Consider the following 16,299-nt stretch of genomic DNA (forward strand, 5'->3'; position numbering starts at 1 on the left):
TGAAGACGGTGTAGCTCTCAAGAATGGGGATTAGTACCCTCAAAAAGCAGATGTAAAGAAGCTTCCTCCCTGCTCTCCTGTGTCAACCTAGCAAGAAGCCACCAACTGGGAAGCAGAGGCCAGGCCCTCAAACACTGCACCTGCTAGAGCCTCTGACTGGAAGGAAAACCAAGTTCTCTTTATAAATGACCTGAAGTATTGTATGCAAGCAGCAGAAACAGATGAAGATCAGGATGATAGAGCAGCCGTTCTCATGTCTAACCCTAGGGTCCATGCTATAGGTGAAGCAGCAGCCTGTTTCCTCCGAGAGGCCAAGTCCAGCCAAGCTGCTTCACCACTACCGGAGCCAGAAATGCTTTTGTTCTTGACATTTTGTTTGCTTATCATTGAGATTTTTCTTACTTATGAACTGTCTACTTATATCCATTGTCAAATATAACAGTCTTTTAAAAATCTATTCAGTCTATTTTACAGGGAAATCAATTGCTTTGTCTGTCATATAAATTGCAAATATTATTCCAGTATATTGAGTTTTTATTGTTACAAATTAGGAATTTTGACAAAGTTCATGGAAAATGCACGTGACGAAAAGAAAGCTACATATGGATTTCAATTTTTTTCACCACACTAAATTTACCTTCTAATTTCATTGATCCATGTGTTTTTCAGGTATATTAGAGATTTTAATCTTTACATACTTGGATATGATCTATTTGCCATTTCCTCCGTTGCCTTTAAGTTAAAAAAATAATTCTCTCAGTTTAATAAGCATTCTATCATACATTTTTATGGTTTCTATTTTATTTACATTGAATTGAAAATCAACTAATTTAGTTTAGTGTATGGCAAAAAAAAAGGACTAATCCTGTTTTCCCCACAAATATCTAATCAACTTCCCAGCACTATCTGCAGAATAAATCTTCCTTTTTTCCAGCTAATATAATGAAAATTATATTTAAAGTCATTTAAAATACTACTAAGATAGCAGAAATCTTTCAAATTTCTGTTTGAATAGGATTATCTCTAATGTTTCAACTTAATATTTAGCTGTTGATTTGAGACAAATGCTTTACCATCTTAAAAAAAAAAAAAAAAGCATCCTTTCCTGGATTTGGAAGGCCCTTGGAAAGGGGATAAGTATTGAATAGTCTTAAATCACTTCCACTGAGCTGATTGTATCTTTCCAATCTGACTTTCATATGTAATACATCTTTGCAAGCTTCCTAATATTAAATTACTCTACATTATTATTTTTTTAAAGATCTGTCCTGTAGATCATTTTTTTAATTTGCTGGCTTTTGACCAGTTTATTTCCCCATGTCAGGTTCTTCCTCTGTAAAGTAGAGGTGATTACTGCACTACTTCATGTTCTAGGAATTAGATGAGATTATTCCTGCAAATACTCTAGACACGTGATGCTGGACACATAGGCAACGTTCAGCAAATGTTATGATTATCTTCATCCAGTAATCTTGAATATGGCTTAAGTTAGGAAAATTGTATTTGTTTAAGGGGTTTTTTTCAATAATCACAAGTAAACTGCTTCTCATAGCTGCTTAAAAGGGAAAATAAAATTGGTCTTTAAAGTCTTTCATGTATTAGTCACAGAGTGACAATAAAATCATTTTCTGTTTTATTTATTTTAAACTGTGTTGGTTGTGCAGATGGACGACGCCCCTTGTCAGCAGGGCTCTGCACGTTGGTTTTAATATTCTTAACACAGAGGAGGCCCTCATGCCCAGGTGGGCAGTGTCATGCTGCCTCAGCATTTTGCCAGCCTGGCACGACACCTTGGTAAAAATGAGCTCTCTGCCCGTGCTCCATCTCCTCCAAGCTTGCTAGCCCTGTGTGCCGCCTGTGGAGGCTGCCTAGCTACTGTGGGCTGGGGTATCGGGCAAGTGGGAAGAGGCGATGTCTTACTCAGCTTCCTCCATATGCTCTCCCCTCTCCCCAAGCACAGTGTATCAGTCCAGCAGTGGCTTAAGAGGTAACTGAGCAGCAGCCAGGCATGAATAAAGGATTATGCATGCTACAGTTTGGAATGGGATCACCTGCCCTTGCAAGAATCCCCCTGCCACTGATTGGCCTGCCCCAGACTATAGGCTCCTCTCCTTCCAGCCCTCCTGTGGCTGATTTGGGTAGGCCTCTTCTGGCCAACTGGAGCTTCCCTCTGATGCTGTGCCATGGAATACAAATTGCATCATTTCAGTGATTCCACGTCAGAGTTAAATATTCCGGCATTTGAAATTAGCATAACAAAGAGATGATTCAAAGTTATAATTTAAGTTTTCGGACTTCAGATGATATCCAATACAAATGCCATCATGGTAAGTTGAAAGAGGTCACAGAAGAAAGGAAAATGCTTTAGGTTGTACTACATTAAACCACACCTTTTCCTGCCTTTTTTGAAAAATGACCTTGCAGTTCCATTTTCCACCAGGCTCCAGAAACTACCTAGCTAGTGCTTTCCTGGGAATGAAATGTGGGGCACTGCACACGTGAGCGCGAATTGAGAGAAACAGGATGGCAAGACGAGGGAAGAAGGGGGGTTTATGCCACATGGAGGTAGAGATTGCCATTCCCAAAAATATACGGGAGAAAAGAGGATGAAGATGTTAAGTATGCTAATCAGAACAGCAACTGTGTCGTTGAAATAGCATTAGGCTCTTGGAGACTGTGATGTTTAAAGAGCAATTATAATGGACTGTCTGATTCTTGAGTTTCATCAATAGAATTTAGTGACTAACAACCATATTTCAATTAGGCTTACTTTCAAACAGGTACAAAATTAGGCTTATCTTTCCAGCAGTACGTAATTATATCCAGAATAGATAACAGCAAGATGTTATGACATTTCTTGTTTTGTATGAAGCAGAAGCTATTTCAAGGGGAAAAAATGGGGGTTAAAGAACATAAAACAAAACCTCCAGCTTCTGGCAAAATGACCCTAACACATCTACCAGTGTCGAAACAAATTAGAGAAGGGAGTGATCCAAAGAAAAAAAATACAGTAAGAACCAGCCTGCAGTGATGTCAGCTTTGTCTTCATGCGCTGATCGGAAGAGTACAGATCAGCTCACTTTCCAATAAATATACAGTCATCGTCTTCAAACACAGAAGGAACAGTGTTTCAGTCACTGCACTGGCGCTGGCGCAGTACCATAGCAGGTAAAGTCACTGAAGTGATTCTCCCATTCTGTACTGGCTTGTCTTACAAGGTGCCATCAGAAAAAGATCTCAGAGCAGGGGACTCAGGGGTAAAGCACCCTTCCCTTGCACTTCGGAAGCCCGCTTGCACAGTGTCTTGTCATTCAAGATGAACGCATTTTTGATTAGCAGTTTTCTAAAGCAAATCGTGTGTGGCTCTCTGTACTTGACTTCCTGGTGCCAGTTTCTCATTAAGGTGAGTCACGAAATATTACAATTAAGTTTACATGGTATTTTTAAGAATCGACTTTCCTTCTGCCTTTCAGCTAAAAGAATGAGTCAGTTGGTGGACATGCATAAATACAAGTTAAATGATCATTGCATAAAATTAAGAGAATGGGTAAGGATCATAAGCGGAATATAACTATTTCCAAAAAGGATAAATTAGATCACCTGCATAAGCCATTGAGCCCACCTCACAGGGAGGACAGCCTGGGCTCTGGAGGTGGACTTCACCATGTTCAGTTCTGCCTGTCACCCACCACCTTTGTAGGCAAGCAGCTTCTTGGCCTTCCCAACCTCAGCATACAAAGAGATACAGTGAGAGACGTGTTACAGTGAGATAATGATACCAGCAGTGTCCTGGGCTGATTTGCTGTAAAAGCAGGAGCTTAATGGAGTAAAAATGAAAACCTTCATTATTCCTAAAACAATAATCTTATTCACCTGGAAGCCACTAATTTGTAAACACTCTTGACTTGACCTTGAAAAACAGAATAAAAGTAAAAACTCATAAGCCGTTAAAAAATACAAAGCAGTATTTGTTACTAGAATGGAATAAAAAATATAATTTATTTTGGTGAATATTATCAAATAATTTCAAATTAAGCTATAAATATTTCCTATGGTGTTGCAGGTTTCCATAAGAAAACTAAAAGGATATTTTTGAGCTATTGCTGCCACCTACATCTACTGAGATCATGTGGTTTTCAGGAACCTACTTAGGTTTATTGAATATTTTATGCTGTGCATGTGAAATATATAGTTCATGTACACATGGCTATTTCTGTCTTCTAGTTTTCCTTGCTTCTAAAAACAGAAATGAGAAATGCCTGTGGCAAAAAAGAAAAGTCTGCCTTCCTGTCCGTTTCTTCTGCTGATTTCTCAAAGATTCCAAATTATATACTCAACTAATTTGCATTTTCCCACTCTCTAAAGAAACTATCATGTTAAGTCAAAGCTAAGATAATTCCTTTCATATCTAAAATTGCTTCTATTGTTAAATATAATTTAAATAAAGTTTGACCCTAAGAAAAATACATGTATATTTTAAAGTATGGCTTCAGGTGTTCAATTATTTAATTTGCACACACTATCTTTTTTAATAAAAAAATCATGTTATTTTTGATGATGTTTACGTAGTTGAGAGGGATGCGTGTCTATGTGGACCACCAATTAGGGTAGGGGAGGGATTGAGGGATGGGGAAAAGTAGATGAGACAACTGCCTCCAATCTCCTTTTTTCTTCTGGTATCGAGAAAGTGGAGAGACAAGGGGAGAAGGCCACTCCCAGTAACCCAGCCAGATCAGCACCCAGAAATTGGGGATGGCCATGCAATGTCATCCCAAGGTCCCTGATGTAGAGCATGTTCTGAGGATACTGCTTCAGTGGTTTTGATAATTCTGAGATGCTGTTGATTTTGTTACTCCAAGGTTTAGGAATCCTTCCAAGGTCCACTGGCTAACACAGTCTACTTTAGAGTCTTGACTCACTCAAATACTTGTCCAGGAGATCTGTCCAACCTGTTCTGCCCTCCATTGTACTAGACATCCTCTGCAGGCCTCAGCAAACTGGTTCTCATGTCCCCCATGAGCATCTGGGCATGCTGTCCACCTCACAGGCCTCAGCAACTGTGGAGACCCAGTTCTGACACATACACTCCAGAGTCAGACCACAGCCTTTGATTTTCACCATGGTCAGAGTTCTGAGTCCAGTGAGCCAATTGGGGGAGAAGGTGGTCCCCAAAGAAACCTCGCCAGAGGTGGCCCCAACCTGACTCCTATGTGTGCCAGCCAGTGTAGGGTCTGGCTCAGTATGTCACCCCCTTCAGCCTACACACATACTAGTAGTTGCAGTCACCTGGTCAGTTCTGTCTCTAGGTTCATCTCATACCAAACCAATGGACGCTGTGGTCAAGCCTAACCCTGTCCACAACACACTCTGCCCTCATGTACACCTGCGGGAACTGCAGCCTAGTTGGACGAACCCCAGTAACCCCCACTATGCCCGCCCCAGCCCTGATTCCTATGCATGCTGGTATCTGCAAAAGACTGATCCAGTCTGTCCCACATCCCAGTCAGCACTTTTACACATCAATGGTCATTAGAGCCTAGCTCAATCCAACTGACCCCACTATCCAACCCACACTTATGCCAGAGGGTACCAACGCCAGGCCTGCCTCTAGCCCTGATTCTCATGCTTACCAGTGGGAGTTGCAGCCCATCAGAGAGATGCCCACAGTTTCTTTACTGGGCCCACTCCTAGCCCCGGATCTTGCACTTTCCAGGTGCTTCTACGGTCTACCCTGACAGTACTTGCCCCCAGTCCCAGCACTTGCCAATTGATGATACAGCAAAGCCAGACCAGCATGTATTTACTCTGGCTCATGCATGCATCAGTGGGTATGGTTGCTCCCCCCTAAACCAGCTTATATGTAGGCCAGTGAGTGTTGTAGTACTGCCCAGCATGGTCTGTCCCCAGTCCCACCTCTCAAGCTCACCAGCAGGAACAGTGGTCTAGCAGGGGAGCCTTGATTCTGAGTCTTACATGTGCCAATGAGAGCTGCCACCCAGACTGGCATGACTTGCCTCACCTTGGCACCCACTAGTGAGTGTTGCAGCCTAGCCCTAACGTGAACTGCCTGATGTTGCATCCCAACCCAACCTGCCCTGTTTCCCATCCTGTTTCTCACATCTTCCAATGGGTGCTGTGAACTGGCCCAGATTGGTCTACCCTCAGGCCTGACCCACACATACACCAGCTGGTACTGTATATTGGTAGATATAGCAGCCTTGCCCAACCAGCCTATACCCATTCCAGCTGTTACTCTTAGGTGCTACAGCCCTGCCACACCTGATCCACCTCCAGACTCAGATCTCACATGGTTCAGTTGGTGCAGAGACCTAGCCCAGCCTGTCCTATACCTACCTTGGATCTTGCAAACCAGTGGGTGCTAGGGTCTAGCCCAGTATGACACACCACAGACCCAGTCCATACCCATGCCATGTGATGCTGAAGCCATGTCCAGTCCAGTTTTCTACCCACATTCCAGATCTTGAACTCAATAGTGGGAACCAGAGCCTAGCAAAAGAATCCCTTCTGTTCCCTAAGCCAGATGCCAGTGTTTGCTCTGAGTCAGCCACTACCATACCAGCTGATTTGTTTGAGGGCTGGGGTGGTGACAGGCTAAACTAGGCATGACCATGGATCTCGACAACACTTATGTGTACTGGACTTGGAAACAGGTCAGGCTGGTCCAGGCTGTAGCACCTGCAGGCACACCTAAGAACTGGGTGTGGGGCAGGCTGGGCTGCAATACCCACTAGCACCCACAAAGGCTGACACTGGGGGACAGATTGCTGGGAAAGGGCCAACACTTGCTAGCTTGTGTAGGATCTGGGACTGGGAGGAGGCCTGGTAGGGAAACTTGGGGAATTGCCCTGGTGAGCGGTAGCTCCTAGCGGTGAACATGTGAGTCATGGCTGGGTGTTGGTCAGGCCAGGCAGGGCTGCTTCACTTGTCAGCTGGTGTGTGGGTTTGCTCTGTAGCAGGCAGACTGGGCGCAGGTCAGGCCAGGCCAGGCTGCAGCATCTAATAGCAAAGGCCAAGCTGGGTGATGGTTTATGTCAGCTGAGTCTGATCTGTGATTTAGTGGACAAAGGAGGTGCCAGAAAGGCAAAGAACACTCAGTCCCAGACAATATACCATGGGCACATAGTTATCAATACTATAGGAGATTGGGACCAAAGAAATGCCTGGAGGAGCAAGTGGTTCATCTGCTTCTTCCAGGCTGAGTCTTTTATCTAAGCATGCTTAACATCTTGGGTATACTCAGTATTCTTTCTTTCTTCTTCTTCTTCTTTTTTTTTTTAATCTAATAATGGTGCCCAGCGTGAAAGCTAAATCCTTGCCTTACATTCGCTGCGATCCCATATGGGTGCTGTTTCATATCCTGGCTGCTCTACTTCCCATTTAGCTCCCTGCTTATGGACTTGGAAGGCAGTAGGGGATGACCCAAAGCCTTGGGACCCTGTACCCACATGGGAGACCTAGAAAAAACTCCTGTCTTCTGGCTTCAGATTGGCCCTAATCTGGCCATTGTGGCCACTTGGGGAGTGAATCAGAGGATGGGAGATGTTTCTCTCTGTCTCTCCTTCTCTCTGTAAACACCTAACTTTCCAATAAAAATAAAATAAATATTAAAAAAAAAAACCCTAATAATGACATCTTCATTCTCCCTTCAAACTTCATACTCTTGGGCTGTTTCTGAAAGTCAACCAGCCACATCTGCAACTGAAAAGAAACCAAGCTTGATCCTCTTATAGTCATAGTCTGGGAGTCAGGAGGCATGGATCCTTGGTTCCTTGTCCACACAGTGAACATGCTTGCACAACTCATCACACATCTTGGTGCTCCTACTTTCCCATCTATAATGGGAAGGCAGTGGGTAACACGGCGGTGTTAGAAAGCTACACTCCTATCACTGTCCGAGTAAGTGGCACAGCTGAACAAGCCAACACCAAACAGAAGACAGTTGTTACTCCCACTGACAGACAAAAAGAAAACTACCTCCTTTAGATGTGACTTCAGTTATCATCCAATGGGTGCGGCAGACTGCTCCGGGGCAGAAGGCCCTTTCCCAGGTCTCAGCCCTGTGTCCCCGTTGTGCTTTGCAGTTATGTTCTCATGACAGCTACAGTGAATGGTGGACGTGGCCGCCACAGGTTTCATCCTTCCCCACTGTGAGCCTTTGAGGTCTGGCAGACACACTCAGCCCTCCCCCTGCAGGCCTTTCCTATCAGCTGTCTCTTCCTCTCTGTTCCCTCTGTCATTGTTCAACATTTCTACAACTGGACAAGAGTTCCTGTACAAATATATGCAGCAGTATGTGTGTGTGTGTGTATTTGCTTTTCAGCTTTATTCATCATAATACTTTCATAATTATCTCCCTAGCCTAAATTCAGCATCTCACTCTGGCTTAAAATTGTTTGCAAACCTTAGTTTTTTTTCTGATAATGATAAGGTATAACCAAAGAAAATTAATATCATTAGCTAAACTAGATACTTTTTCCTGTAGTGGAGGCAGTATTATTCATTGCATACTTGTTATACTTCACCACATAATGAAATACTGATCTTTTATCTTCAGTTTCAGTCTGTGGATTTGCAATGAGGATGTATATTTACATCCCAAGTTGCTGCTAATCAAAAATAATTATGTTTCCATAGTTAGTAGTAGTCCATTGTTGTTACTATAGGAAAAATACAAGAGCACATCAAGTATATGAAGTCCCAAAATACCTTTTCTTGCCGTGAAAATAGTTCAGAGCCACATAACTGCTACATTATATCAACATGTATTTTCAGCAAACTGTAAAGTGACTATGACAAGTTGTCACACCTTTTTTTGCTTCTTAAAATCTAGAAAAAATTATCTTTAATATTTTATCAAATTCAAGGGAAATGTGTTACTAAGACCCACAATTTTGTTTAAACATAAAATCAAAAAAAATTTCTATTTGAATCACTTGAATTCTGAGTCCTCAACAACTGCACTGGGTGTTTGACAAGCCAACATTCATGTTGTCTCCTATTCCAGACATAGAGGCTATTGAGAGTCCACTGCCAATCTTGCACTTCATGACATACAACATTGTCCAAAGCCCTGAAACATGAGCAAATAGCGAAAAGTTTGGTCAACCAGCGAAGTAATCTAGAGATTCGGCATTTAGAGTGTATCAAAAAGAGCCGAAAATAATTATGCCTCAAGGGCTTTGAGTATGAAACATCATTTACCCTGGATAGATTCCAGCTGATACAAGAATCCCCGATGAACAAGCTTTCTCTGCTACAAATCTGAGGACAACACGCCTTTTCTGTTAAATGTCAGCATCAAATATTCATTCTTTATTTTGTCTGCTACTTTAAAAGGCCAGGAAAAAAGTGGCTATATTTTTTCTATCTACAAGTATAAATTCTAAGTTTGATCTCCAAGTTGCATTTAAAGTCTCTGGCAAGGCTTGGAAACACTTTTCAATTCAAGCATTACAATTTTATGTCTGGTTTCTTTCTCACACTTTCCGTCCTCTGGACATTTTTTTCTATTTTTCCCTTTGTTCGCTTCTCCTCCTTCTTCTCTTTCTCCTTGTTTTTCAGGCGAGTGAGTCTTGAGCCACAGCCAACATGGGTTTGTAGAGACCACTTGAGAAAGACACACTAATTCTACCTCTTCCCACCTCTGCCCTATATATGGAAAACCCAGCCAGCACAGCCTAGTGTTACCGATAGAGCTAAAGAGGCACAGTTATTCTTCAGATGCACCTGATCACTATCGGCTTGATCAACAGAACAAAAAACATCCTATTGGCTACTGGATAAAGACAACTCTGGGTTCCAAGCCTGCAGTCACCCAGGACTAAGGCTACACTACTAACTCCTGTTGGCTTAAAATGACTATTTTTTTAAGATTTATTTATTTATTTGAAAGGCAGAGAGTGACAAAGTGACACACAGAGAGAAATAGACACTATCCCATCTTCTAGTTCACTTGCCAAACAACTACAACAGCCAGGGCTGGGCCAGGTTGAAGCCAGGAGCTTCATTCATGGCTCTCATGTGGGTGCAGTGGCCCAAAGAGTCGAGCCATCCTCCGCTGCTTTTCCAGGTTCATGACAGGAAGCTAGATTAGAAGGAGAGCAGCCAGGACTTACACTGGCACTTGGATATAGAATGTTGGGCTCACAACAGCAGCTCATCAAACGTGGCACACTGGCTGGCCCCAACGTTTAGTTTTACATACACGAGTTGGTTGTGGTGCAGTAGCATTCTGCTAAGCTTTTCTCTGCATATATTTTGAAAGTGAACATTCACACACAAGCCTCTGGCTGATGAATTTGTGATATTAGCTCTGTGGTGACCCAAAATCCTACCTTATCTTTCACCTTCATTTTCAAAAGAAAAAAGCATAGAAAACTATCGTTACCTTCCATTTCTTATTACCTCTCAATTTTGTTTCTATAAAGACAGTAAGTCATGATTAGAAATTGAAGGTTTTCTTTCTTACATTTATGAATATGAAGCCTGCTTCATGAGCATTCGTTCAAGATAAATTGTCTGGTCAAATTCTGCCTAATAGAGCTTGCTACAGGGATGGAAATTTTCCGAGTCTCCACTGTCCAGTATGTGAACATGCCACATGAGCCTATGGAGCATTTCAAATGTAGTTGCTGCAACTAAGGAACTGAATTTTTCACTTATTTCATTTTAATTAGTCTTAATTAATTTTGCATAATTGCATGTGGCTAGAGGCTGCTTACCTGACAGTGCGAATCTACAGAGTGACTTTCAGGGAGCCCAGTTGGTTCCTCCATCCCTTAATTCCTGTGTCCTTATTTCTGACAGTGCTTCGGAATGCATCAGCTGAACCCAATGCTTGAGCTGGTGAGCAGGAGGCAGACATCTGGCAAGGCGCTGAAATGATGCTCGGAACACTTTCATTTCAGACTGCAGTGTCTGGCACGCAGTCTGGGCTGCGCCACTTCCGCTCAACGCACTGCTACTAAGCCTGGGAGGCAGCAGGGGAGGCTGACATACTTGGGTCCCTGACACCCACGTGAAAACTTGTGTAGAATTCCTGGCACTAGCCTGGAACAGGCTGGCTGTCGTGGACATTTGGGAAATGAATCATTTGGTGGAATATCTCTCTTTATCTGTTTGTGTTTTTATGCCTTTCAAATGAAAAAATGTTTATATATATGTGTGTATATATGTATATGTGTGTATATATATACAATTTTGTAAGCAGAAAGAAATCAAGATTATGTGCCATAATTTTTGCTTGCAAAGGCAAGATAACTGTAGTTGACTTAACACCCTTCAAAACTACATTTACACGATACAAGTGGCCAACAGAATTAAAAGAAAGCCTGGAGAATCTAGGTTATGCTGGCACAAAAGAAGGTGATGTACAGCCAAGATCCAGCCACCAGGAATAGTCTATGCAGGATGCCAGCACTGGCCTTGGCAGCCCTGGGCACCTGCCGTCATTGCTGTCACAGTTCTACAACAGTTGCACAACGGTCGCTTCCCATAACTGCAGTTGGAATCAGGTCATTGAATCACCTCTTAACAATCCAAGTTACGGCTGCCAGTCAGTGCAGAGGATTCCTGAACACTTCCTCTCCCCTTTACAGGTAAAGGAAGGGGTCAGTAAATAGCAAAGGTATCCCCTTAAATGAAAGCATAAATAATTTTGTTTACAAACAGGCTAACCTTAATGAGAACTGTAAGGAAGTAAAAACAAAATCAGAATAATTTGAAAGAGGTTGTTGGGCCCAGCACGGTGGCCTAGTAGCTTAAGTCCTCACCTTGAACATGCAGGGATCCCGTGTGGAGACCGGTCTGTGTTCCAGTGGACTCGCTTCCCATCCAGCTCCCTGCTTGTGGCCTGGGAAAGCAGTCGAGGACGGCCCAAAGCCTTGGGACCCTGCACCTACATGGGAGACCTGGAAGAAGTTCCTGGCTCCTTGCTTCAGATCGGCGCAGCTCTGGCCGTTGTGGCTGCTTGGGGAGTGAATCAGTGGATGAAAGATCTTCCTCTCTGTGTATTTGACTTTCCAATAAAAATAAATAATTTTATTTTGTTAAAAAAAGAAATGTTCAGGTCTTTTAAATTTTCTGAGTAGGATTAGTATTTTTATTAATCATTAGCTGTTAAATTATACCATAAAGTTATAACATCATTATAGTATATAATTATATATAATTGGTCATTAACTTATAATTCATCATTTATAATTGCCTGGGTTAAGCTAATGGTTGACGTCGCTGCAGTCTGCCAAGAAGGGGGGTCAGGGAGAGGCACTGCTTGGTGTGCGTCTGCCATCTAGTGGCCAGACCGTGGGACTGTCAGAAAGCCTGAGGTTCTTGCCTCACTTCACGTTTTCCCCATTGTTAGGACGCAAGCTCCTGGATCTTGAAGCATTCTCAGAGCTTTGAAATGCTCGACCATTTTATTCCATCCCATTATAGATTAATTGTAAAAGCAAATCTCCTACAGCCAAAACCTACCTAACCATTCTTTCTCAGGCTTCCCCAAGCAAGTGCCGTTTTAAGACTGCTGTTATTCTGCGTGTCCAGAGAGAAGCACCGACTGTGGCATACTGTTATTCTTTTACAGAGAATCCTGGCCATTGTTACACTGCAAGCTTCTATGTTTTTTTTTCCTCCTTGAAAGCAATAAAAAGTGGCTGGTATGTTGGTGCAGAAAGCCACCTCATGTAATGCCAGCATGCCATGTAAGTGGCATTTGAAGTCTTGACTGATCCACTTCCTGTTCCCTTCCCCACTAATGTGCACAGGAATGTAGCAGAAGATGGTCTAAGCGCTTGGGCCCCTGCCAGCCACGTGAGAGATCTGGATGGGGCTCCAGGCTCCATTTCTCTTTCTGTTTCTCTCTCTCTGCCTGCTCCTCATTCTCTATAACTGCTGATCAAGTAGATCAATATTTAAAAAACAATTAAAAACACAATGGTAAGCTTAAGTGAAGAAAAAAAATGAAAAATTGTTCAAGATTTGTGCAATGACTCAAGTAAGTATAAATCCACACCTCAGCTTCATTTAGATCCATCCTTATCGATTTAGAGGGTAGTATTCATTGAAGATCATTTTCTATTAGCAGAATCAATATCAGCCTTTCTGTAATAAAACTAAGCTTACACTTCACAGCATTGATGGAGCTCTCTGCTCCCCAGAGCCAGGGCGAGTGAGTCTGTGAGTCTCTGGCTCGCAGTTCACCTTCTCCAAGGCACTGAGTGAAGAGCTTTACTTGGAAGTATGGGGAAGGTTTGCGGTGTCGCCCAGGCAGGCCCGAGGCAGTGGAGGCTCAGAGGCTCAAGAACCGAGGCCAATGGGCTGGAGGGAAAAGGGACCTGAGAGGGCTTTGGGAATTTCTAGTAGCAAGTGATTTTGTTTGCTTTGTTTTTTTTTTTTTTTTTTTTTTTTTTTTTAAGATTTGCTTATTTATTTATTTATTTATTTATTTATTTTTAAATATTCATTTATTCATTAATTACATTGCATTACATGACACAATTTCATAGGTACTGGGATTCCCCCCCCTTCACCCCAAACCCTTCCCCCATCATGAATTCCTTCACCTTGATGCATAACCACAGCTCAAGTTCCGTTGAGATTCCCTAATTAAAAGTTTACACCATACAGAGTCCAGCATCCCACTTGTCCAGTTCAAGTTCAACCGCCTCTTAGGGAGGCCCTCTCAGGTTTGTAGGCAGAGCCAGCAGAGCGTCACCTCGATCAATTAGAAGCACCAACATATCATCAGCAACAGTCCAGGTATGATGAGGCTGGTGCAGAGTCCACTGATTGACATAGTCCGTCTTAGGGTTTCCCCTTGTCCAGTTTTCCGCTGCAAGCATAAAGCTGAGGTGGTTGATTCATCTACTCCATTTTCCATCTTTTTTTGATTAATGCTTTGATTCCTCCATTTTGTTCAGGGGAATCCCCCTAAAAAAAACTTTGAGGCATTCCCAGTCCAGGCTCCTACATGTACTACTAGTAAGCACAGTGCCCGCCACCGTCCATCACTCCGATCAGCTGATGGTTTTAACCCCTGGGTTGGTTCTCTTCTGAGCCCCGACCTCTATTGGAACCAATGAGTATCGCAGCTCTCCCCGGCTCTGCCCATCACACTCTTGTCCCTCACCTAAACCAGTGGGAGGAGTGCTGGCCGGGTGTTGCATTCCCTGCTAGCACAGGCCATTTCACCTTGGCATTTTGTGTTTTGTACTGTTTTTTTTGTTTTGTTTTGTTTTGTTTGTTTTTTTTATCGCAACCAAACACGGCCAGGCCCCCACACAGTTTCAGCACTTGGGCTTGCCAGTGGATGACGTGAACTGACTCAGCCTGGTCTGCCCCACCCGAGCCAAGTGTATTCCAGTGGGTCACATTCCAAAGCCTCTTCTGGGTTATTTACCTCCATGCTTCTTGCGTTTATTTGCAGAGTCAGTGTCCTGTCAGAGGATCTGTTCAGGTTCCTCCCTCCGACTCCTTCATGGTGTCGGGCTTCACACATTCCAGCAGGTCCTTCGGCCAGCTCCGCTCTTCAATCCATTCTGGTTCCTGCTGTTGAGAGTTTCAGCCCAGCCACGGCTCGTCCATACCCACGCATATCTCATATATGGCTCAGATGGGGTTGAGGCCTAGCCGAGCCCGTCCAACGTCTATCCTGGTCCTCCAGAGCACCAAACTGTGCTGTGGTCTAATCCGGCATGGTGCGTCAAAGCCGAATTGATATTTGTGCCAAGGGATTACAACTGTGACCCGACCAGAACTCAGCCTCCCTCCAGTTCCTGTGCCCCTTAGTGGTAGGCTCCACGCAGCCAAGGCCTCCACCACGCTCTCCAACCAGGCCTGTTGCCAGCCAGTGTTAACTATGCCAGAGGTTGCTCTGGTCAGCCCAGAGCTTTGTTTTTAAAGATCTATGTGTTTTTATTGGGAAGGCAGATTATATAAAGAGAAGTAGAGACAGAAAGATCTTTCCATCCATTGGATCGCTCCCCAAGAAGCTGTGATGGCTGGAGCTGAGCTGATCCATAGCCATGAGCCAGGAGCTTCTTCCGGGCCTCCCACACAGGTGGGTACAGAGTTGCAAGGCTTTGGGCCATCCTCTACTGCTATTCCAGGGCCATAGGCAGGCAGCTGGATGGGAAGTAGAACAGCCAGGATATGAACCGGCATCCATATGCGATGTTGATGCTTGCAGGTAGAGGATTAGCCTGTTGTGCCACTATGCCGTTCCCTTGTTCTTTTTTTTTTTTTCAATTCCATTTAATTCTTTTATCCCAGAAACACACACACACACACACACACACACACACACACACACAGAAATGGTGGCAGGAGAGACATATCTTTCATCTATTGGATGACTCCCCAAATGGTCACAACAGCCACAATTAGGAGGAACCTGGAACACAATCCAAGTTTCCTAGGTGGTGCAACGGCCTCCAGTATCAGAGCCATCACCCGCTGCCTTTTGGGGTGCACGTAAGCAAGAAGCTGGGTCAGAAGCACAGTACCCAACACGCAAACCAGCAACTCTGACATGGGGTGCAGGCGTCCAAGAGGGGCGGCTCAACCACTGTGCCACATGCCCGCTCCCCGAAGTAATTCTGACCAACTGTTGAGTAGATGGCATACCCAGGTGGAGGCTGCTAAAGACCAAGTTATGGTTCTAGGTCCTGGGTGGTCTCTGGGGGGAGAGCCTTTCTTCCCTTCCCTGCTTGTGGGTGAGTGAGTGCCAGTATGCGTCTTGGCTTGCTCAGCCTATGTGAGGGACAGCAGGAGCATGGTTTCAGTGCAAATTTAGAGACTGAAGACCACCCCTCCCCCACCTTGGTTTTGGTGTATGACTTGAGACGCTTGTCCTGTCTCAACGGTGCCTTGAGACCTTGAGACCCCTGCAGACCCATGCAGGTAGCAAGAAGCCCAAAGCCCTCCGGGTGTTTCCCTCCCTCTCAGCCTCTTCTGGTAATTTGGTCGCCTCCTCCCCGTCTACCCCGGCCCATTCGCATCTTGCAGTAAACTTGTGATAGTCTTGTAATAAACAACTCCAGGATGCGGGTGAGTTACGTAAGTTGTGGTGGGCTACACACTGCCAACTGGCAAAGCACATGACAGTTGTACTGAACGGCTAGGCCTATAATATGGAATAGATATTCACACCTAATAGGAATATTGTTACCACCCTGAGGCTTATTTCCCCTGGCTCCGCCTTATATAAGCTTGTGCTTGGTTGCTAATGAATCGATAAGTTCACTGTAACTGTCTCCGGTACTTCTCTACTGAGAACGC

Source organism: Ochotona princeps, chromosome 11, assembly GCF_030435755.1.
Source record: "Ochotona princeps isolate mOchPri1 chromosome 11, mOchPri1.hap1, whole genome shotgun sequence".
In the NCBI taxonomy this organism is placed as follows: Eukaryota; Metazoa; Chordata; class Mammalia; order Lagomorpha; family Ochotonidae; genus Ochotona; species Ochotona princeps.